The following is a 25,328-nucleotide window of genomic DNA, read 5'->3' as shown; positions in this document are numbered from 1 at the left end:
CCATACAGTGCATAGATTCAGCAGTATGCTACAACACATAGAAGTGTTCCCAGTAGGAGCCCTGACTCTATTCCCAGTTTCCTAAAGTAATTTATCTCATCAATGATGTTTCCATATTTAATATTATCAGCTTTTACATATGTCACTTTCGGGGTGAAAAGGAATGTTCTTTCCTTTTGCAACATCAGCCCTTCCTTGCCTAGCATAGATGCTTCTTTATGGGACTTCAGTGTGCTTGTATTCTACTCTGGCTCATTTTGAGAAGTCTGAAAACAGAAGAGTGGGAAGACTGCTCTCCTAGAGACTGGTTTCCAAAAGAAAGAAACTGAGCAACTAGCTCTACTGATGATGAGTTGGGGTGCTTACTGTACTGCAGGCAGATGTCCATTCCTGTGTGAAGTGGTGATCGCGCTAATTTGTATTTCATTGCAGGGATTTTAGTGGGAATAAATGTACATACATACATATATGCATACACAAGACTGCAACTGAACAAATTTCAAACAACAGGAAAAAGGCTCCATAGGGAATGAATGAATGCTGCTTTTCCTTCTTTTAATGTGGAAATCTGGTTTAGTCAATGGAAGCCCAGCTCTTCATATAAACAAAATTGTTTTACTTGTGTAAAATTAATAAAGACCCTGGCAGAGTAGAAACATTATTTGACAGTTGGAATGTACTGCTTTGCATCCTATTTTTTTTTCTTACATCAAATCCAATGTCCATGAATTATTTTATTCAGCATTGTATCCTTAATTACTAATACTAGAAGATAAAATAATTAGGTCAAATCCTGCTTGTTTCATCAAACTGCTCACCCTACATCAGAAGAGGCTAAAGCCAGGAAAGCAAAATTTATTCTATTCTATTCTATTCTATTCTATTCTATTCTATTCTATTCTATTCTATTCTATTCTATTCTATTCTATTCTATTCTATTCTATTCTATTCTATTCTATTCTATTCTATTCTAATTTCATTATATTTAAGACTCTGAAGATCGATTATGCTTACAAATTATGTGAATTTTTATATATCCATACAAAGTTGTAAATATCAATACAAAAAGCTGCCCTGCAGAGGATGTGGGCATGCTGGTTGATGAGAGGATCCAAATGAGCCAGCATGTCTCTTCACCATGAGAGTGGTGAGACACTGGAACAGGTTACCAAAGGAGGTTGTGGCTGCCCCATCTCTGGAGGTGTTCAAGGTCAGGTTGGATGGGGCCTTGGGTAACCTGATCTAGTGGGATGTCCCTGACCATGGCAGGGGTGTTGGAACAAGATGATCTTTAAGGTCCCTTCCAACCCTAACCATTCTACAGTTCTATAATTCTATGAAATGAGTTGTATTAATATATCTTTATAAATGAATGTGTCTACTACAGATCTAATAGTAAAAAGGAAACAATTCTACTTTAATAATGAAGAAAAAGGCCAGTTTTCACGCTAAATATGTGGTCACATTAAAAAACCTTCCAGTAAGACATCAGCTTTTTTTCACTCTGCCCGGTTTAATATTCTTATATGGAGAAGCAGTGCTTTGTTATGTGATTCTTGTCATACAGTTCACTAGAGCTTCTGAACAGAGTGGATGAAAAGTGACTACAGTTACCAATTCAGCTGATGCTTCTAAATCTGACAGGACTAATAAATCATCATTCTCTGCTGCTGGAGCTCTTTGTGCGCCATATTGAAACTCTGGAATGTTGATTTGTCTTAATGAATGAACTGAATTATCAACGTATGAATAGCTGAACAGCATCCTTACTGCAGAAAGAACTCCTTTGGGCAGAAAAACAAGATGGAAAGCTTGCATGAACGACCAAAGACAGTCATGTGCACCATCTGGATGCTTTCCAAGCATGTGGTGGCACTGTAAGCAAGGTAGAAAATTCTTTCAGACCAGCATATGCTCATAGCTTTGTAATGTCACAGATCTATCCCTGCATTTTTCATAAGCTTCACATACTTCTGCTACATCTGGTGCTTCAAATCCGTGTTTTCTATCACTGATATGGATTGGTAATTGGTTCTTCACCTTCCCTTTCCCCCTATACTTTTTTTTTTTTTTCCAAAATCCCTAGAACATCCTCCTTTTTAGGAAGGCAGGAGGTATCTTTTCCATATTTGACTTTGCTCTTTGGCCATTTTGAAGAACACAAAGGAAAACTAGTGGCCTTCAAATACTTTCAAGGAACAACTGACCATCAGCCTAGTGCAAACCTGCTTTCTTCCTGACACATACACAGATACGCTTCTTTTGGTTTCTCATAGTCAAGTGCAGAAGGTAAGCCTGAAGTGAGGGCTGCTGGAAGCAGAGAAAGGAGCAAAATGGAAAAGAAAGAGAAAGGAGAAGAGAGTTTGAACTTTTGTATAAAGGACTCTGAATGTCAGTATTTACATCTAAATATTAGACCATTCTACCACTGTCATTAAACACTGGTCTCCAAGTAAGAAGGGAAGTTACTTATCTGTCTCTGCTGTATTTCTTACTGAAATGTGAACAGTAATTAAAGATGGGCCATAAGCAACACATCAGAGTAGCTAAGCACAAATTTGAGATGATTTATGAAAAGCAGTTATCTTACAGCCCACACATGACAGATCAATCAGCAAAAAAGCCAAGATAAAAAAATCACAGGTTTTCAATTTTATCCCCACTCTGCTGAATCCCATTTAAGAGAGAAAGTGAAGCAGTGAAGAAGTGCTGTGAGTGCCTGCTGCTTGCTCCTTGAATTCCAAACTTTGAGAGAATCTCCTTTGTTATGGAAATTAAGTCAGACATTTTCCTGCAGTACATTAAAGCAATTTACAAACCAGAGCAAGAGCAAGTAATGATACACATCAAAAAAGACTTTAGAAGGGAAACAATTTTTGCCCTCCTACAAATCTAGAATCATACAATTGCAGTAGCGTTGGTAGATGGCCTACCCATAACATGTTTTTTGAACTACTGCAAATATTCATTAGCAAGGTACATTGCAAAATGCTCACACCTTTACAATCACATAGTTCAAGATCATTTGGAATATGCAACTAGCTTAGAACATAACTACCAGCTCTGTTGGTGGGTTTGATGGCAGAAAAAATATAAAACAATTTCTCCAAAGATTATCCTGGATATGTACTTGCATGTAGATGTTGCTAAGGTTTAAATACAAACACCTTGAGACAGAGGCTGTCCCTCCTTCTCTGCAAGAGACATAATAATATTCTAATCCTACCTGAGTTGCAATTATTTTGAAAACACAAATATTAGCTAATAGTAATGGCTGATGTTCTAGCTGCTTCAGCGTCTCCTTAATATGCACTTTTAGGCTAGAAGTGTAGGAGATACGTATTATTGAGATATTGGTGGCAAAGCTCTGAAATTCACAAAAAATGCAGTGTACTGTTTAATGATTACAGACCTTATGAGGAACGGCTGAGAGAGCTGGGGTTGTTTAGCCTGGAGAAGAGGAGGCTGAGGAGAGACCTCATTGCTCTCTACAACTACCTGAAAGGAGGTTGTAGAGAGGAGGGTGCTGGCCTCTTCTCCCAAGTGACAGGGGACAGGATGAGAGGGAACGGCCTCAAGCTCCACCAGGGGAGGTTTAGGCTGGACATTAGGAAAACATTTTTCATGGAAAGGGTCATTGGGCAGTGGAACAGGCTGCCCAGGGAGGTGGTTGATTCACCTTCCCTGGAGGTGTTTAAGGCACAGGTGGATGAGGTGCTGAGGGGCATGGTTTAGTGTTTGATAGGAATGGTTGGACTCGATGATCCGGTGGGTCTCTTCCAGCCTGGTGATTCTGTGATTCTATGATTCTGTGATTCAGCCTTTTATGGATGAGGCACTGAACTTACTCTCTAAGATATTTTAATGCTCTTTAAAATATCATGAATTAGAATAATTCCATTACTGCAAGTGATCCAAAGCCATTGGTTATATACCTGTGTGTTTTTACAGCCACCAATACTATGTCCACAATAGACATTATTCCACTTGGAGAGATTTTTTTTAAAGCTGTTTATATTTGCACTAAATGCATGCTACACTGTATAGATGAGTGACAGTCAATGGCTCTTCACAATATTTTGTATTCTTCTGAAAAGCTTGCAGAGGGTAAAGGGCTTCTTGATTTTCCCTCTTTGACTTAGACCCTTAAGAATAGACAGTTTCTGGGGCATTACTACTGTAACACAGGATTAACACCCATGTTAGTTTGAATCTGAAATGGCTTATTTCCTTAATAATGATGATTTATTCTTGTTAGGGTCCCACACTGGATTTTTATTCTTGATTATTTTTGGAAAAGAAGTTTACAAATATGACAGAATGTTTGAAATCCCAACACATTAGATGTACTTCTTATACTGCTCTGTTGGTATCTAAGCAGTTCACCATTTTCACTCATTTCACATCTCCATGTCTTCACCAGAAGGCTGGGGGTAAAAGTGAACAACAAAAGTTGTGTTTCAACAAATTTAAATATTGTTACAGTATTCATATTTGTGTTCTGAGAAATAAGTGGTACCTTCTGAAGGTTCTTTTGACTTGGGGTTGAGTATTTCAAGGCAAAGCTGCATTTCCCAATTTTCTGTCATAAGATTAATTTGGGAAGCCTGGCGAGCTTTTACTGAGAGAATCAGTAGAGTTTCTTTCGGCTTTTTTAAATCAAGTCCCAAATAATGTGAGCAGAACTGAACACTTGAATTGTCTGTGAGACAGGAATTTTCATGGATTTGTAGAGAGAATATATATATTTGTAGAGACATATATGCTGTTCTTTTGCTATTACAAGTAGGTAGTACGTTGCTAAGCCTTCTACTTTGAAACTGAAATTTGCAATTATTTCTGTTATCTTGGAAGATATTTAAAGCAGAGGCATTAGAAGTCTTCTAGAGAAAATTTTTTCAATCAAGAATTAAGAACAACTTTATCATCCTTGTAGACCTAATTTTCATCAGTGAATAATTCCAGAAAACTGGATAAATACCTTAGTTTCTATTTCCTGATTGATCTGGGTTATTTTTCTTCCATTTTTCGGTTCTTGAGGTTTTTTATACTGGCATTCAAGAACACTCTCAAGTGTGCTCTGCAGTTCATGAAAAGCATTCCTTATGACTACCAAGATTTGAAGTTCACTTCCTCCTTTCCAGTTAGAGGTCCTCCTTCAGGACTTGTTTCTGGCTGACGATGCACTCTCCTTTTTGCATTTTCTTCTTTATCCAGGTATAAGCAATTCAGGAATTCAAAATGTGAATGCATCCTGTGTATTTCTATTGGTATTCCATCAAGATCTCTAGAGTTAGATCTCAATGGAAGCAGAAATTCAAACAAGTAGTAACTATTTTACAGACCAAACAAGAGGAACCGTTCTTCTGTGAAATGGATTCAGAATATTTCTTGCACTTACCCATACTGATTCTGTCACTTTTTTTGGGGGGGGACCATCATACCCTGCCACAAAAATCTATTCATAATTAAACTCCATCAGCTTCAAGCTCATTTACACAACAAACATTTGGGTTCGATGTGTGCTTGTAAATCTCATTTGGGATAATGCAGACTAATTAATTGCCACTCTCTGTGTAAGAATATTCTGTTCTGGTTTGAAGTATAGCACAACCTGAGGTCAGAGGCTGAGTCAGTTTTTTTACTATCTAGCTACAGAGCACTCTCCTTCTGAAGCAATAAGAGATGCTCTCAAAGAATTTAGCTTTAGATGAGAGCAGGGAGAAGACAAAGATCTCAACTAAGTAGCTCATTATTAATAGTAAGCTAGGAATTTAGCAGCTGTCCATTGGAAGTGCTTATAAGTCTCATCCATTGTATCACTGAATATTCTTCTTTTGCTCCACTGAAGACTTAAACGTAGGAATTTGAACAAAAGCAAGAGTCTTCAGTGTAAATCAGCATGCATCAGGAGTACCTAATTACAAAACCCCTGTGAACAAAAGTTTGTTGATAATCTCTGTATCCTTTGTACTCCTCTTATACAACAATGTTTCAAAGTATTAAAATGAAACCCATTTTAAAATTACTCAATGACTAATTATGCTACACCCTTGGAACAGGAGGAGGAGTGTTTTCAACTGTCCTGTCGGGGAGGAGTAAAGGAAGGTGTGGGAGATGTTTCCAGTCTCTCTACCCTAAGTCATGTTTAGTCATACAGTGGTTTTGTATGCAACTTGCAGGGTAAAAGTTGTTTTATATGTAGAGGGAGATTTTTAGTGTTTGGTATGTTCAGAGCAGTGAAATGGTAAAGTAAAAACAAAGTAACAAAACAGATGACAGCTCAAAGGAAAGCGATAAAGAAACAAGCAGCTAAAAAAAAAAAAGTAGTCAGAGTTTACAGGCAGCACTGTGAAAAAAACCCACATATAACAAAGAGGTGCATTCTCTGGGCAATACAAGGCATCAAACAAGCAAAGGTACTAAAAGTTACACAGTACCAAAAAAACCACATATGCTCAAGTACTGCAAAAATTGTGAAAAGGTGCCTCAGGAAAATACGTTTGTAATGTAAAAGCTTCACAAGGCATGAGTGGAAAAGATAGCACAAGCCTGAAGACCACTAGATAGACAGTCAGTAAAAACAGTCATTACTAGGATCTTGAGAGAAGACCAAGCAAATATATTACAGGCCTTACCAAGTGCTCATTTTCTGTCTGCAGATAAGAAAGATGGGAATGTCTGGAATCTGATGGCACATTTCAGAAGTGATGTTAAGTCCAAAGCCTTGCTGATCCCTCTTTCTAGTAGAAATATTTTGCTAGCGGGAAAAATATCCTTTATATATTCAAATTTGCAACTTACTGCCAAATATGTTTTTCATAGTTAAATGTGACTATTAAACTGCATTCTGTCCTATCCTCAAAACAATGCAAATTAATGAGATTTGATAGAAATTGAAGTATAGAAAATGACAAACAAAAAGTCACTCATAGATATTGACTATACATCGAATCATAGAATCACCAGGTAGGAAAAGACCCACTGGATCATTGAGTTCAACCATTCCTATCAACCATTAAACCATATCCCTGAGCAACTTATCCACCCATCTTTTAAGTACCTCCAGGGAAGGTGACTCAACCACCTCCCTGGGCAGCCTGTTCCAGTGCCCAATGACCCTTTCCATGAAAAATTTTTTCCTAATGTCCAGCCTAAACCTCCCCTGGCAGAGCTTGAGGCCATTGCCCCTTGTTCTGTCCCCTGTCACTTGGGAGAAGAGGCCAGCACCCTCCTCTCTACAACCTCCTTTCAGGTAGTTGTAGAGAGCAATGAGGTCTCTCCTCAGCCTCCTCTTCTCCAGGCTAAACAGCCCCAGCTCTCTCACCGCTTCTCGTAAGACTTGATCTCCAGTCCCCTCACCATCTTCGTCGCTCTTCTCTGGACTCGCTCCAGAGCCTCAACATCCTTCTTGTGGTGAGGGGCCCAGAACTGAACACAGGATTCAAGGAGCGGTCTCACCGGTGCTGAGTACAGGGGCAGAATAACCTCCCTGGACCTGCTGGTCACACCGTTTCTGATACAAGCCAAGATGCCATTGGCCTTCTTGGCCACCTGGGCACACTGCTGGCTCATGTTCACTCGGCTGTCAACCAACACCCCCAGGTCCTTCTCCTCCAGGCAACTTTCTAGCCACTCTTCCCCTACTCTGTAGCACTGCTTAGGGTTGTTGTGCCCCAAGTGCAGGACCCAGCATTTGGCCTTATTGCACCTCATACCGCTGGTCTCAGCCCAGCGGTCCAGCCTGTTCAGATCCCTTTGAAGAGACTCTCTGCTCTCCAGCAGATCAACAATTCCACCCAGCTTAGTGTCATCTGCAAACTTGCTAAAGGTGCACTCAATGCTTTCATACATGTCGTTGATAAAGACATTGAACAGGGCTGGAGCCAGCAATGAGCCCTGGGGAACCCCACTTGTCCCTGGCCTCCAGCTGGATTTAACACCATTTACCACCACTCTCTGGGCCCGGCCATCCAACCAGTTTTCCACCCAGGAGAGTTTGCGCCGGTCCGGTCCAGAGGCTGACAGTTTCCTGAGCAGAATGCTGTGAGAAACTGTGTCAAAGGCTTTACTGAAGTCCAGGAAGACCACATCCACAGCCTTTCCCTCACCCAGTAAGCGGGTCACCTTGTCATAGAAGAAGATCTAGTTAGTGTGGTAGGACCTGCCTTTCATGAACCCATGTTGACTGGGCCTGATCACCTGGTTCTCTTGCATGTGCTTCATGATAGCACTCAAGATCACCTGTTCCATGACTTTCCCTGGCACTGAGGTCAGACTGATAGGCCTGTAGTTCCCTGGATCCTCTCTCCAACCTTTCTCATAAATGGGCACAACATCAGCCAGCCTCCAGTCAAGTAGATCTTCCCCAGTCAGCCAGGACAGCTGGAAGATGATGGAAAGGCATTTGGCAAGCACGTCCATCAGCTCCCTCAGTACTCTTGGATGGATCCCATCCGGGCCCATAGACTTGTGAACGTCTAATTGGCCAAGCAAGTCTCTAATCACTTCCTCTTGGATCACGGGTGCTTTGTTCTGCTCCTCAAGCTTATGGGAATGTACACACAGGGAACAACTTACCTTACTATTAAAGACTGAGGCAAAGAAGGCATTAAGTTCCTCAGCCTTGTTCTCATCTTTTGTCACATGTTCTCCCTGATCCTCCTTCTACTATTTATGTATTTATAGGAAGATTTTTTAATTATCTTTCCCTGAATTGGCCATTCTGAGCTCTAGTTGGGCTCAATCTCTCCTGATTCTTCCTTCGCACAATCTCACTTCCTCCTTGTAGTCCACCCAAGATGCCTATCCCTTCTTCCAAAGTTCATAGAATTCCTCTTCTTTTTGATGTCCCCCCAGATCTCCCTGCTCAACAAAGCTGTTTTTTTAACCCGTCAGCTCATTTTCTGGTACACGGGGATTGCTTGCTCCTGTGCGGCTAGGATTTCCTTCTTGAAGAGCTCCTAGCCCCCTTGGGCTCCCTTGCCCTTAAGGACTGTCTCCCATGGGACTTCATCAACCAACCTTCTGAACAGTCCAAATCTGCCCTCTGGAAGTTTAAGGTGGCTGTTCTGCTAAACCCCCTCCTCACCTCACCTAGAACTGAGAATTCTACCATCTTATGATCATGCAAAACTTGTGAAAACTGAAGAGATCATCACTCAATATATTGCTTGAATAAACAGTAATTGCCTGCAGAATGTTTAAATCAGTAAAAGCAATTGTTTGTTGTTACTCAGGTTTGGCAGAGTTTCTTTCAATGTTGTTTTCCCTGGCATGGCTATGACGAATAAACACCACATGGCTGCAGCTACAATATAGGACTTTCCTATGTACCGTGGCATTTTTCATTTAATCATTGCTGTAAAATACAACAGAAAAAAAACCCATATACAAAATAAAATACAGTATGAGTGCCCCTCCCTGCAGTGGATTTCATCCTAGGTATACTTCATATTACAAGTGTAAAATGTAATCACAGAATCACAGAATAATTTAGGTTGGAAAAGATCTTTAACATCATTGAGTCCATCCATAAGCCTAACACTGCCAAGTCCACCACTAAACCATGCCCCTAAGCACCACATCTAAGCATCTTTTAAAAACCTCCAGGAATGGTGACTCAGCCACTTCCCCGGAGAGCCTATTCCAATGCTTGACAACCCTTTCAGTGAAGTAAGAATGTTTGCAAGTGTAGGATATTTGTATAATTATATGTCTTATCAAGCAAATTATTGCTGCAATGAAAGCTATGGGAAGAGGAATAAGCAGGATTCTGGGTAATTATCTAATCACATATAGGAAGGTTCTGTCAGGCAGATATCTTTCATTCTCCAAATACTGAAAGGGTGAGTCCAGGAAGATTAAAATTCCTAAAAATAAAACCTTTATCCTGTAAGAATACTATCATAATAAAAACAGCTGTATTTGAAACAAGCTGCCAAGAATATGCTCAAAAGACAACACATGAAAGGAAAGTTTGTTTGTAATGTCAGAAAGGATAATAATTCAATGAGAAAATATTTTATATAGACAGAGTACACCTTAATCCCATATGTTTTATAAACTGTATTCAGAAATCATTTTGACAAGCAGTGGAAGTCACTGAGGAAACATAGGCTAGTCCTTTTTGAAGGTGCACAGACTTGGATAAATTTCCTCCCTGGGGGCAAAGCATGGTCTCACTCTGGGGAAACAGCTGATGTTACAGGAGTAGTGCAGAGTCTAGGAAAGGACAAAGAATTGTCCCTACATCTTCAGTATTTCAATACTTGTTATCTGTCCTAACATCTCCTGGAAAAGTGAATCAAAAGTGTTTTTTATTACAGCTCTAGTTCCTCACAGGCTTTCTGCCATCAAAGGAATCTGCTGGTGGAAATACTTCCTTATTGATGCAACACCAAAGATTGCAGGCAGTAAGGTAAGGCACAAAAGTAAGAGTCACAAGAAGCCATGATTTTTACAGTGCAGAGGTAAAAGGTACATCGGACAACAGGATTGGCCATGGAGAAAGGGCAAAACATGTGTAACACAGTATTAATGTGAAGACATTGAGTACTGCCAGCAGAAAGGCATATAAATTCACTTAGTTGTTATAACTTTTGGGGGTTTAGAAATTCTTAAGCATGTTAGTTACTTAAGGGAAGAGAAACTGATAAAAACAAAATAGTAAAAGCCATCATATTAAAAAGAAGAAAATGAAATGAAAATGAATTTACAAAAAGAAACCCAGACTGATTTACTTCTCTTTTACTGTTAGAAGTGAAAACAAGTCCTATAAGCAGTTATGCTACTGCTGCATCTCTACACTGCATGGTGCATGTCCATGGCTAATCTACCTTTCTCTATTTGCATTAAATAACTGTGTATCTAGGCTGACATACAGACTCATTTAGTACAGTTTGTGTGAGTGAGTGCTCATCTCAGAATGGAAGAAAAAGGGTCTCACCCTGTGTCTGAGGATCACTGTTATCAGAGATAAATAGGGCCGTATCTTGCAGTCACCTGATGAAAATAAGGAGTTGGACTGGAATTGTTTACCAAACTTGTGTAGACAAGTATTGTAATCAGATTTAACGCATAAAATGCTGTCCAGACATGCATTTGAGATTCCAGACAGTTACCAGAGGGCAGAGCAACTTTTCTTAAGAGAGATCAAAATTGTTAATTTACATTTAAAGTCCAGTGTATTATATTATAGTTACCATTACATCTCACAGATTTGCAGTTAACTGCTAAATGGAGGGTCACAAATCAATTAGTGTGTTTGGATATTCTTTTATATAGTTCCAAGCAGATACAAAGAGGTACACACTCTTGCTTTGCTGCCTAGTGTAAGATTGACTAGGATACTTTTGTATGGTGTGTTATTCTACCCTGCAATTAAAAACTGTGCTTCCTGACTAACCCATTGTTGCAATTTTACTCATTTAGACCTTATTTCCTTATATCATTACTTGGTACTTTATTACCATCTTTGGACCCATACGTTCTTCCAAAACAACAGATAACTCATAATAAAATATACAGGTCACCATACTCTTATGCAAAGACTTTCCTATTTATATAGGTAGACAGACAAGTATTTATACCATCTTAAAAATACTCCTCTGACTTATGGAGGAAAAAAGAAAAATGTCTGGGAAAGACTGAAGGAGCTCATCAGTTATTATCTCTTATTAAGGACAGAAGGTAACTGTGGGATTTGGGGAAATCTGTTATTGATTCTCTAAGTATCACAGAATCATAGAATAGTTGCGGTTGGGAGGGACCTTAAAGATCATCTAGTTCCAATGTCCCTGCCAGGGGCAGGGACATCCCACTAGGTCAGGCTGCCCAAGGCCCCATCCAACTTGGCCTTGAACACCTCCAGGGATGGGGCAGCCACAGCTTTCCTGGACAACCTGTTCCAGTGTCTCATCACTCTCATGGTGAAGAAATTCTTCTTAATGTCTAGTCTAAATCTGCCTTTCTCCAGTTTATACTCATTGCCCCCTCATCCTATCACCACAAACCTTTAAGTCCCTCTCCAGTTTTCTTGTAGGCCCCTTTCAGGTACTGGAAGGTCGCTGTAAGATCTCCTTGGAGCCTTCTTTTCTCCAAGCTGAACAAGCCCAACCCTCTCAGCCTGTCCTCAGAAGGAAGGTGCTCCAGCCCTTGGATCATCCTTGTAGCCCTCCTCTGGACCCATTCCAACAATTCCATATCCTTCTTACATTGAGGATTCCAGAACTGGACACAGTACTCCAGATGAGATCTCAAAAGAGAGGAATAGAGGGGCAGAATCCTCTCCCTTGCCCTGCTGGCCACACTTCTTTTGATACAGCCTAGGATACGGTTGGCCTTCTGGGCTGCGAGCACACACTGCTGACTCATGTTCTCATCAAACAGCACCTCCAAGTCCTTCTCTGCAGGGCAGCTCTCAATCACGTCATTCCCCATTGTAAACTGAAAATGGGGATTTCCCCCACCCAGGTATAGCACCCTGTACTTGGCCTTGTTGAACCTCATAAGGTCCTCACAGGCCCACTTCTCCAGCCTGTCCAGGGTCCGGGTCCCTCTGTATGACATCCTGTCCTTCCACTGTGGCAACTACACCACGCAGCTTGGTGTCACCTGCAAACTTGCTGAGGGTGCATTCAATCTCACTATCAGGTTAATTGATGAAAGCATTAAACAGCACCAGTCCCAGTATGGTTACCTGAGGGACACCACTTGCCATGGATCTCCATCTGGACTTCGAGCCACAGACCACTACTCTCTGAATATGACCATCCAACCAGTTTCTTATCTACCGTGCCATCCACCCAACAAATCCATATCTCTCCAATTTAGAGAGAAGGATGTTGTAGGGGACTGTTTCAAAGGCTTTACAGAAGTCTAGATAGATCATGTGTCAGTTTACCCGTGTCCACTGCTGCAGTTACCCCATCGTAGAAAGCCACTAAGTTGGTCACAGAGGATTTGCCCCTGGTGAGGCCATGCTGGCTGCCATTAATCACCTCCATGTCATCCATGTGCTTTAGCATAGCTTCTAGGAGGATCTGTTCCATGACTTCCCAGGCGCAGAGGTGAGGCTGACAGGTCGGTAGTTCCTAGGGTCATCTTTTCAACCCATTTTAAAAATGGGCACAATGTTACCCTTCTTCCAGTCACCAGGGACTTCTCCTGATTGCCATGACTTTTCAAATATCATGGAGAGTGGCTTGGCAACCACATCTGCCACTTCTCTCAGGACTCTGGGATGCATCTCATCAGGTCCCATAGACTGGTGGGTACTCTGCTCTCTAACATCCTAATGCAATTTCAGTGGGATCTTAGGCATCCTAGGTGTTTCCGATGTTCTAGTGAAAGAAGAAACCTCTGAAAGTAAGAGGCATCTAGGACTGCAGCTGAAAACGTATCCAATCCCCAGTTCCGGCACACAGATTTTCTGATGACAACAGCATGGATGAACTTTCAAAGGAACAGACTTGTCAGTCAGCACTCTCACAGGCACCTCTGCAGGCTAAATAGTGGTGTGGAAAAAGAGATCACAAAATGACGAAATGAACCAATCATGGGGTTTTTTAACTTCTTATCTGAACTTATCACTTTCAGCTGTATTCTTGGAAATTAATCTCTCACTCATACACCTTTGGAAAGTGTTCAAGATATATCCACATTGTGCTGCTTGTGTCCCTCACCTTAGTGCTGGAAAAAGTCTCACTAATGGGGTGAAATGAATTTCAAGTTACTCTTTTATCTCTCCTGGATGTCCTGTAAGATTTCTAACTGCAGTGTTACTTAACCACGTGAACAACAGCTCAGTTTTCTGATTGCTTTCAAAAGTTAAAAAGCCACTATAAAGTAATGCTATTCAGTCATTACTGTGCTGAAGTTCTTTGAGTGCCAAAGGTTGGAGAGCCCTTTTGGAAATCTCAGCTTACAAGCTGTACCCAATGCTGCAATATATATAGCTTGGGTATGTCAAAGGCAGGATCAAGGTCCAGAAGATGCTGCCTTTTGGTCCTCTCCCTAGGCTGTCTGAGAACACTGCTGTTCAGCAAGCCACAGAATGTAAGACTGCATAGATACTCCTGTTGATGCCGTCTCTGTTAGAACTCTGAAAATGAGTCACTGATATATTTTTTTACATGCCGTAAGGAAAATAATTTTAGACAGAGAGGTGAAATCTGTCATTACCTTGTCACGGTGTGCTGTAATGTAATGATGTGTCCTTCCAATGGGTATTTCTCCTTTGACTTTGCCTTGCTGCCGCACCAGTCTGAGAGAAAATAGATTAGGATAAGTATAAAATTTCCACTACTTTCTTTGGTGCCTGAAAACTGTATTTAAAATTCTCACTCCTTCTGAACAAATCTAAATTCTTTGAAATGCAGCTATCAAGAGAAGGATAATAATAAATAAGAAACAGAACTTTCTCTATTCTAGGAGGTGATGCAAAAAAAATAAAAGAAAAGAAAAAGAATCTCCTTCTAATTCTTTATTAGACTCCTGCTTTCTGCAAAAGATTAAGACAAGCTAACTGCACATTCCACACTGCAAGAAACACATTGGGTCTCTGGTGTGACTTTTCGAGAGCCAACCCAAAAGGCAAAAATTTATCTTAAAGCAAATTAATTTCATTGTAAAAATGCCACCATCTCAGTAAAAATGACTAATTTCCAGTGGAACTAATTGAAATGAAAGAGTGGGTTGCAGGGGACAGGAGCAGGAAAGAGAAGAATGGGAAAGAGAAGAAAGTTTCAGTAATAAGTCTCAAATAATAAATATTTCATGGTAGCATAGCACACCGTAGGGTATCCGTGTTGACTGCAGAAGTTGTCTGCTTCTCCTGGGAAGCTGATGTTAATGGCTGGAAACTCTTCTTCTTTAATCTGATAAGAATGAAATAACATTAACTATCTTACAAAAGGAATAGTTTATAGTATGAATAGCTACCTGAATTTAATACATACACATTAGTAGAGTGTGTCTTTTCACCTGAAAAGTCTGCAAACATAATTTGTCAGACTGTAGTAAAAGCATGACCTGAACAGAATGAAGTAACTGCCGTTTCCAAGAATATTTCTCAAATTAATTTAAATTTGCATGATTATTAAATGTAGGGAAATTAGACTACCATTAGATGAAAATGAGAATAATATTGCAGAAAATACATGCTGTTTATATTGCTGCCAGCAGAAGTTTCTTTCCCTTTTCTGAGGAGGCCCTAAATCTTAATTCCATATTCCCAGTTTGTTCCAGTGCCATTAAGGTAAGGATTCTTACCATCAAGTTTCTTTCATCCATGTTTCTGCATCCTGGGATAAATGTTCTGACGTACAAACTGGGTATGCTTTGAAGGTGGAAAGCTTCTTTATTCATTGTCTGCTTGGGTCCTTGAATCAAACCGATGTGAAGGCCTATTTCCTCTGTACTATCTGAATGAAAGAACATCTGTTTCCACAGAAAATTATTTAAAAAACGTGAAGAAAACAGCTTATAAAATGGGCAGATGGCTCATCTATTTGAACATATATTTATTATCTGTAAGGCATCTAAAGAAATTTTAAAGTCTCAGCTGAAAAAAAAAATAATAGCACTATGCAGGGTCTTTAATAGAATAACCTAGAAATCTGATTTTTTAACAGAATTTATTAGATTCTCTTAATGTTTGTTCTATAACATCTGTTTTTACAACAAATCTGTCAGTCAGAAGTGTCGCTTTTTGCCTTAACAATTTAATTTGAACAATCCATTACACTACTGTCATGATGACTATTTCTCATTTGTATTGTGGGGTATCACCGAAGACCGACCTTTGTTGATCAGGACAACATTGTGCTAGATACCACATGAACACTGTATAAAAAGACAATGCTTACCCCTCAATTTTGCAGTCTATAACATGACAGGTTCTCTAATTCCAGTTTCTTGCATAGGAGTAAGCAACTGTGTGCTTTCAGCTGTTGCACATGCTTGATCAGGCTATGTTAGCAAACAGTCATGGGAAAGCTCTGTGGCAAACCAGGACCTCCTGTGAAGGATTCTGTTCACCACAACTCCACATAGCTCCCTCTCCAAAGCCTATTTAATCAAGGTGAGAGGTTTTAAGTCTACTATGCCAGACCAAGTGTTTCATTTGTAGTGAATAATACTTTGCAACAGAAATTCAAATGTGGCACCAAGTTCAGAAAACATTATATGGGACAATCCATTCTTCGTGTACCTTTTTCACAAAACAGACCTTGTGACTCTTGCTGAAAAGCTTTTTATGGTAAAGTTGGAGGCACGAGAAATATTTTTCCCTTACAATGACAGCTCTGAAAAACTGCAGCAAACAGGAACACTAATTAGTGCTTTGATTATACATCTAGAATTATAGTCATGAAAAGCTTAGTTGCAAAGTTCTTACGTTAAACATTCCATATATATTAAAATTACTTCAGTAACACAAGTGTTAAGTGTATTAATTCAGTCCTGGTGTAAGCAAGGTGCTGCAATGACTGTTCTGTTTCTGACAGAGGTAAACATGACCTAAAGCTATTTATCTGTATTTTAAATAAAGTGCAATTATTCCTGTTTTTAACAATCATGTTAACCATAAGAGTATATCCACATTCATGCATGTTCATTAAATATCAAATTAAACTGAAAGGTAAAAGGAAGACAGGTAAGAAAAATCTTTCTGTGTTAGTAAAACATCTGTATCACTCTAAAACTTGTAGTACTTTTGATTCTGTCAAGCCTTACAAACACATTCAGCTTAAAACACAAACAATAAAGGACAGAGGATGGGCAGATGGTTATGAAATTAATTTCACGATTAAGCTCCCTTGATTCTGGAAGCAAAAATGTAAAGAAACGGAAGATTCCACACCATCACACAATCATCTTTATGCACATTAAATAATTTTATTTTCGTATTACTAGAGAAGCCTACATTTAAATATATGCTAAGCCAAGGCATTTTGCTGGAGCATCAAAGCTGTTTGATTTTCCACCAGTAGAGACTCAGTGAATGGTGTTTTTGAAGGAGTCTAAAACTGTTAAGCAGAAAAGACCTCTTATCATCCTTTTTCTTAATGTATTTCTACAGGACAACTCTTTTCATAGTTTCTTGCACGAGACAAAGAAATACTTCTGTTTACCTACACACTCATTTACCATCTTTCTATGCTGGGATGACCTGTATATTAAATCAAACTTTCAAAAATCTGGGAAACTTGGTTATAGGTAGTAGCAATCTGATCAAACTAGAAACATCTACTTTTAGCTAAGAAAATACACCTGTGTTTGTTGCCTCTAATAATTTCCAAACTGGCTAAAAGTTGACATATTTTAGGATTTGTAGTGATATACAAAGTCAGGATAATATAATGTAATGGAATAGGATAGGATAGGTTAGATAATATTAATTAATAAACTTTTGATTTGCTCCTATTTTTTGTTTATCATGAGAGATGGGAATTTGTGATCTACTATGAGTTTGGCAATTTTAGTCTTCATGATTTAAGCAATATCCTACCAAGTAAGTTTTGAGTGCAGAGGCATTTTAGGATTTGGTATTTTATGAAACGCTGAAGTCCTATAAGTCTTCCCTTCTTGGATGTCATGCAGGAATAAATCTGAACTTTAGGGCACAATCCCCTATAAAGAAAGTAATGAAGCCTCGATTGACTTGAATGGTTGGACTCGATGATCCGGTGGGTCTCTTCCAACCTGGTTATTCTATGATTCTATGATTCTATGACTTCAGTTTTGTTTATACAATTATAAACTGAATAATGGATTAAAAGGAACTAAAAAGGAAAAAAAATGAGTCTATGTCAGCTGGTCCCTCACTCAGAATAATCCTAACAATGGAGCCAATCAGCCTTTTCAGGCTCATTATGAAAACTAATTGAGAACTTGTGTACAGGCCACAGTTGAAGACAGTGTCAATAGTTGCTGTGCCTATCGAGCTGGAAAGACTGGCAGAGGACATCAACTCAGATGATTTTTAGATGGAATTGAAGGAATAGGTTAAATAATGATTGTTTATTTTCTAAAGCTAACTCGGTGAAAAAGTTCTTCTGTTTTTTTGTGACTCGTAGAGAAGAACGAAAAAGAACATAAATTCATGTTAACCCACGTAGAGGTTACTTGTTCCACCCCTATGCATTGTAAAAGATCCTAGGGTTGTTACATAGCTCATGTGTCGCTGCCTGATGCACACGTGGGGGCAGCAGTGGCTTGCTTGTGAGCTGGTTAAGCCTAAATGTTTTCTTAAGCATTAATGAAAAGCTCTGAACTGTTCAGAACGGTTCCAAACTGGAGTCTTTTAAACTCGTTCAATCCCCAAGTGTGCTGGCTTTGTTGTACAGTTATAAGGCTATATCCTGAATTGTGTCACCAAAAGGCCTTAAGGGAAGCTTGGGTATGTATTTATAGGATAAGCAAACATGTCTGTCTGTATTTCTACGCAGTTCAAAACTTCTGCAACAAGACTGTTAGGAGAAATGCGTGTTTTTTCTACTGTGAAAAGAAGGGAAACCACAAAATATGTTCCACAGAATTGCATAGAATCATAGAATCATAGAATCACTAGGTTGGAAAGGACCCACTGGATCATTGAGTCCAGCCATTACTAGCACTAAACCATGCCCCTCAGCACCTCATCAACCCATAACTTAGTGTCATCTGCAAACTTGCTAAGGGTGCACTCAATGCCTTCATACACATCATTGATAAAGACATTGAAAAGGGCTGGACCCAGCACTGAGCCCTGGGGAACCCCACTTGTCACTGGCCTCCAGCTGGATTTCACACCATTTACCACCACTCTCTGGGCCCGGCCATCCAACCAGTTTTCTACCCAGGAGAGTGTGTGCCTGTCCAGGCCAGAGGCTGACAGTTTCTCAAGCAGAATGCTGTGAGAAACTGTGTCAAATGCTTTACTGAAGTCCAGGAAGATACATCCACAGCTGTTCTTTTGTCCAATAGTCGGGTCACTTTGTCATAGGAGGCGATCAGGTTAATTTGGCAAGACCTGCCTTTCATGAACCTGTGTTGACTGGGCCTGATCACCCGGTTCTCTTGCATGTGCTTCATGATAGCACTCAAGATCACCTGCTCCATGACTTTCCCTGGCACTGAGGTGAGACTGACAGGCCTGTAGTTCCCTGGATCCTCCCTGCGACCCTTCTTGTAGATGGGCACAACATCAGCCAGCCTCCAGTCCAGTGGAAGTTCCCCAGCCCAATCAGTCATGACCACTGGAAGATGATGGACGATTTCATTATACATCTAACACATTGTGTTCGTGGCCAACATAGGACGTTCATAACAGAGGAAAGCAGAAACAGAAGTCCATTTCATCCCCTGTGATCTTGCTAGTTTCCTATAAGTTAACATGTACTAAGCAAAGAAAAAGCAAAATAAATATTTGTTTGGGGTAGATTGTTCGTGTATTTGATTTTGATTTTGAATGTTTGGAGAAACTGCATAATGGAGGAATTTCCAGCAAAATTGTTAACACTTCTACCCCCATGCCCTCAAACCATTTTAAACCTACTTATTGATGCCTTCGACAACTAAAGAGCAGATAAATGAAATGTATTACCCACGTAAATGGGTTTAATTTAACTCTCTTGAGAGTAGCTTGTACTTCATGATTGCCTACTTTTTTATCCTCAATATCATTGCCTCTTTCAGTATACAACATAAGCATTACACATCTCATGACAAAGGAAACAAATGGAAGGAGATAAATACTATTGCATAAGACTGTAATATTATCCATTCAGTTTATCAGTTGACTTAGAATCTGAAAATTCTCTGAATAGACCTCTATACTAAACTAATAGGGTAACAATCTGACATTTTGCCATCCTCTGACTCAACAGGTCCTGGAGGAAGATGAGATACTCCCATGTTTTCTAGAACCAAGTAAATACTGAGCCTGCAGAACATTGAGCTACACATTGAGATGTCTTTCTCCTTCACAGCTCAAAAGGCTGTGAAAAGGGAGATTAGGAACACAGAACAGGTATACAAACCTTAAATCACAGAATAAAAGAATAATTTAATTTTGATAAGACCCTTAAGAACATTGAGCCCACCTGTAAAACTAAACACTGCCAAGTCTTTCACTAAATCATATCCCTAAGTAGCATATCTACAGGTCTTCTAAATACTTCCAGGGATGGTGATGGCACCACTTCCCTGGGCAGCCTGCTCCAGTACTTCACTGGTGAAAAAATTTTTCCTCATATCCAATCTAAACGTCCACTGGAACAACTCGAGGCCGTTTCCTCTTGTCCCTTTGCTTGTTACTTGGGAGAAAAGACCAACATCCGCCTTGCTAGAACCTGCTGTCAGGTAGTTGTAAACAGCAATAAGATCTTCCCTCAGTGTTGACGGGAGCATCACAGAATCAAACGCAGAGATCAATATGATCAGCGAATGTTCCATTTATTACAGAGCACCAGAAGCTTTTATAGAAAAGGCAATAGTACACACAACCGGTATGTAAATCTTTTCTTTAGCATGGGTTAATACCAGTTGTCCATGCTAATACACCGATTGTCTGATTGGTTAGTATCCTCAGCAAGAATAATTGTTAGCTGAACAGCTTTGCATGTATGTCACATATACACAGGCCCAAAGTTTCTCTTTGCAACTTCAGGGAGCTATTCATTCTTGTACTGCCTCATTTCTCATGGGTACCGCTCCTCAGCCGTCCTTGGTTTGTTACTTCCAGTGTATCAACTCGCAGGCCAGATTGCTCACATGGCCATTCTCCATGAGAAAGTCCTTCAATATTCCAACACCTCAGCCTCCTTTTCTCCAGACTAAACAATCCCAGTGCACTCAGCTGCTCCTCATAAGTTTTTTTTTTCTCTAGATCTTTCACCAGATTCACTGCTCTTTTTTGGACACACTCCAGCACCGTAATGTCTTTCTTGTGAGGGGCCCAAAACTGAACACGGTGTTTGAGGTGCGGCCTCAGCAGTGCCAAGTGCAGGGAGTAGATCACTTCCCTAATCCTGTTGCCTGTAGTAATTCTGATACAAGCCAAGATACTCTTGACCTTCTTGATCACCTGGGCATGCTGCTGGCTCACATTCTGCTGATGGTTGACACCCCCAGGTCCTTTTAAACCAAGCAGCTTTCCAGCCATTTGTCCCTAAGCTTGTAGCATTTTATAGGGTTGTTGTGACCCACAAAAGACTCTCCACAGAATATAGACAGACTTTCCTGCTACATTCCAAATGTAAGCTTTCTGAAAAGAATGCTTGCCAGAACTTTGAATCCTGGACAAAATAAAATAGCCAGCATTAGGGGAGTGACAGGCTTATAAAACCGCAGCTGCAATGATTTCACTTGGCAGTTATAGGGCATGTTACAACGAGAAGTGGTAATTGACCTAAAATTATTAGAGCTGCCCAAAACACTTATATGTGTGTTTTAGAATTTGTCTAGTTCCTGAAAGAAACAAACATTTTGGATGCTTATGAAACGGTGATAACAATGATCTCAGAATGATAGATTCATAGATTCATAGAATGGGTTGGGTTGGAAAGGACCTTAGAGATCATCCATTTTACTCTTCAGTTTATTAAAAAGACATCAAATAATTTTACAAACTTTGGAAGTATAACTGAAAAATCTTTACTTTGATTTTTTAGAATTAAAATTTCAGGTCATTACTGAATAACTGAAGAGAAGCAGTGTTTTGTCCTTATGACACATCTTTTAGTGCTGTGCATCTCCAGTGCCGACTGTTGATCTTGGAGGCCTTTTCCAATTGTAGTGATTCTATGATTCTATGAAACATGTGAAGCACATCTTTTTCCCCCAAGTTCCTGACAGAGCACTACAAAAAGTGAAGGTAGTGCCTCAATATAAAACCAGAAACTTGTCAATGTATTTGAGGAAAATTAGCATAGATTGAAAGCTAGGAAAACAGAAGTATATTGTTGCAAACTGGCTTTTTTTCCCGGTAATTCATCACTGCTGTTGAAATGGAACTGTGTTATTCTTCCTTCAATTTGACTAATACAGAGATTTGGATTCAGGCTGTTATTTCCCTTGATTTTGTTCTGTTATGTTTTCATTTTTATGTTATTTCAACAATATTCATTTTTTGACAGATACCAATCTGAATGTTTGGTATCAGCTTTCTGACACCAAGATTTTGTATTGGTGTTTTGGCATGATTGATACATTTGAGTACATTTACGGTGAATTCTGCTAAACTTTTCTTGCTAAGGAAGACTGTGCTACTCTTCTATGTTATCTGTTATACATACCTAACTTGCATATGTTTTCCTGATTAAACATTGTGGATTTTCCTACTGGCATATAGTTTAAAAGATGAAGGACACACCTGCCATTTTAGTATACTGATCCCTTACTCTGTTTTAAAAATGCTAGGTATACTATTTGAAATGTTTTTATGCCTAAAGCATCTATCTCTAAAATAACAATGCACTTGTAGAAAACTGTATACTTAGAGAGAGCAAAAATCCAGATGGTTACTTTGTTTGACAACAGAAAGTTTAATCTACAAGAGTCATCTCGCATGTCTTTTCTAGACCCAGTACTGAAGCTCTTGCAGGGAGTGGGAATTCTAGAAAGAAAGACTACTACTACTACAGGCTAAATGGGACACTGCTAGAGTGATTACCAGGATTAGAAATGTGAGCTTCAGAAACAGGCCATTTCAAAGTACACTGATGTCAGCTGTCTCCTTGACAGTCCTTTCAAATGGCTCTCATGGTTCAGGACTCCCTGCCATGCAACAGTTCGGCTGTCATGATTTTCATTTGCCTTTTTTGGCTGCACCGCATTAAATCAATAACAAGAAACAAAATAAAATATTTTTGAAAGCAGAAAACAGTCACAATTTTTATGGACATGCTAAAATTCTTCTGTTTATAAGGATTCACATTACACTGGCAAATAAATGCGGAGTCCAGAGGGGAGCACTGAGAATTGAGGCTCAAAGCTTCTGGGCTTTATAGAACCACCAACATGCAAAACCACTAAACCAGTTCAGTTTCTCACTCTCTTCATCTTCGAAAAGGAAGTAGTACTAAGAAACTTCATGGAATGCTGCAAGTTTGGGTTACTTGCTACTCAAAATGAACTTAAGTATTCTTAGAAGTGGCAAAATGTTCTTCTTTTAAGATTAAAAATGTCATTTTTCTTTAAGAATGTATGGCAGTCCAGGAGACCAATGGGCTCCATGGGGAAAGAGCTTGTGCAAGACGCACTGAGGAAAACAGCAAAAACCAAGGGTAATGTTGAGGAACTGTAGCGATTAAGGCACAGACCTCGTTGATGGGGGCGACAACTGAGATCAACTTTATTGAGAGGGTGCAAACCTTACATAGTGCCTCTGTATCCAGTAACAGCTATCCCAGTGAATTTCTACCCGTGAGAATCCCGCAGTACAGCAACAGAATGCAACTCCCATTTCCCGCAGATGTGCCCCTTATCTTCATGTTTTCCACCTAGTGCATTCCTTTCCTATTAACCCACAGATCTTAATAAAGATTCCAAGGTTGCAACAAGCTAGCAAGCATCGGCCATTTGCTCCCTGCTTGCTGCTAATATTGCATGTACACCAGGGCATCGGCCGTTTGCCCCAGCATACACACAATACTGGAATCTTTATGCCCACAAGGAACCTTAAGAATGATTCCATGAATTTACTCCAAAATTGTTAACAAATGGGATCTTGTGCTGTGGGATGTTTTCTGTAGTGTCTTTCCACTTAGCACACCAATCGTTTACTACACTAGGGCATATGCACTTCTGTTGCGCTTAACCTGAAAAGCCTGACACCAAGGGCAGAGCTTAGTCTAGCTTAGAGACAGCTGTAGTAGCAGCAAATGCTCTGCTTCACCTCAGTGCAGCCTGCTGCACTAGGAAACTGCTCAGGAATGCATCAGTAGAATTGTAGAATCATAGAATCAGGGAATCCTAGAATGGTTTGAGTTGGAAGAGACCTTAAAGATCATCTAGTTACAACTTCCCTGTCACTGGCAGGGACACCTCCCACTCAACGAGGCTGCTCAAAGCCCCATCCAACCTGGCCCTGAACGCTTCTAGGGAGGGTGCATCCACAGCTTCCCTGGGCAACCTGTACCAGTGCCTCACCACACTCATTGTGAAGAAGTTCAATTACAGCAATCATCAGTTAAATCCCAAGGTTCTTTAAGGGCCCTTGCCATTTCTCTTATGGCGATGTTTCTATAGATTATCTTCTCCTGCCTTAGGTATGTCTCTGCCACTCGTTTGCCTGTCAGGATGTCCAAACTGGCCCATGGTCACACCCCACCTCCCACATACCAATGCAGGTGTGCAGAGGTACATCATAACTGGAACGAAAAAAAAGACGCAGAGGTGATCCTCAAACCAAAAGTATTAATAAGATTTGTCAATTGAAATCTATATATGTTATACTTGGCTATGAGTTTTATGATGGAAACATCCTGATCCATGACCCTGCAGTTCTCTGGATTCCTACACATGGGTGGGGGTTGCACTGCAATCCACTGTCCCCCTACCATCAGCGCCGTGGACAAAAGGTAAAGGAGATGGGCCGACTGGCACCCCAGATGTTATTACTCCAGAACAGACTATAAGAGAATGAGAGGAACAAGCACTAATCAGAGCTCCCTCTCAGCTGGTCTGAGATCCCCCACCAACGTTATCCACAATCCATGAGCACTGGAGCATTTACAGAAACTTCACTTGCAGCAGCTTCGAGGAAACATCTGTAAGACTCTATCACAGGTCGTATAGCCCTTTCCAAACCCTTATAGGATGCTAATATTGGACTAGACTTTAGCTTATATTCTTGACTTAGACCCGTAACATTGTAGGAAATAAACTAAATGTTTAAATACAATTCTGGGTCCTACTCTACCTTGGGGTGTGACAGAAATATTGGCACAGCGAGCAGGGTAACGTAATTAGTAGCACAGTATCTTATATTTCAGGCACACCTTCCTGCAAGCGTGATTGCTCAATGCTTACTGAACAGATTTTGTCACAACTGATCATTATGCGTCTATTCGAGGGTGGTAGATTCTACTGCCTGAACTTTGGGTCTTATGGACAGATCATGGATTTGGGCTTTACCGGCTAAGTAATACAGCCCCTTATCTGCACCCATTTTCCAGTCTGTCTAGACTACTGGACTTTGTGCTCATTAAAGGGGGAAAAATACCCCAGTTCTACTGTGTTGCTTTATTGAGACTTTATTTGTTTAATTGGGCATCAATCTAGGTGCAATTTCAGCCACCCCCACCACCCCCCCACCTGAGGGTTGCTGGATCACAAGGGGC

Source organism: Phaenicophaeus curvirostris, chromosome Z (genome assembly GCF_032191515.1).
Source record: "Phaenicophaeus curvirostris isolate KB17595 chromosome Z, BPBGC_Pcur_1.0, whole genome shotgun sequence".
Classification (NCBI taxonomy): domain Eukaryota; kingdom Metazoa; phylum Chordata; class Aves; order Cuculiformes; family Cuculidae; genus Phaenicophaeus; species Phaenicophaeus curvirostris.
This window is presented reverse-complemented; position numbering follows the sequence as displayed.